This window comes from Penaeus monodon, chromosome 29 (genome assembly GCF_015228065.2).
Source record: "Penaeus monodon isolate SGIC_2016 chromosome 29, NSTDA_Pmon_1, whole genome shotgun sequence".
NCBI classification, from domain to species: domain Eukaryota; kingdom Metazoa; phylum Arthropoda; class Malacostraca; order Decapoda; family Penaeidae; genus Penaeus; species Penaeus monodon.
This window is the reverse complement of record NC_051414.1, coordinates 4,518,540-4,518,809: the sequence shown is the minus strand read 5'-3', so window position 1 is coordinate 4,518,809 and position 270 is coordinate 4,518,540. Positions and strand designations below refer to the sequence as shown.

The 270-nt window shown below is 64.8% G+C and overlaps 1 protein-coding gene across 1 annotated transcript in view; it reads right to left on the bottom strand.

Moving 5' to 3' along the window:
* The window catches only part of LOC119591626 (nephrin-like), a 125,992-nt gene that overhangs the window by 82,304 nt on the left and 43,418 nt on the right, over positions 1 to 270 (bottom strand). The gene's annotated exons all lie outside the window — the stretch shown is intronic.

Sequence of the window (270 nt, the reverse complement as noted above, 5' to 3'; positions counted from 1 at the left end):
GGAGATGTACCAATGTGCTCGTGCAATCAGCACCCCCCAGATATTCCCCTTTCCCGTCTTCACGCCCAGCTGAGCCGCCCGCTGTGGCCCGGCGAACAGCTGCGGCCGGAAATCAAACCGGAACTCGGCTGCAGCTGCACGAAAGCAAGCTGATCCTCGTCACGGATACATGCGAGTTATGCCTGCTGTCACGGCCGAGCTCTTCTGCGCCAGCTGCTGCCAGCGAGGGTGCCGGCGAGGCGGTGACGCGGCCGGCGGGGCACTTCGGGT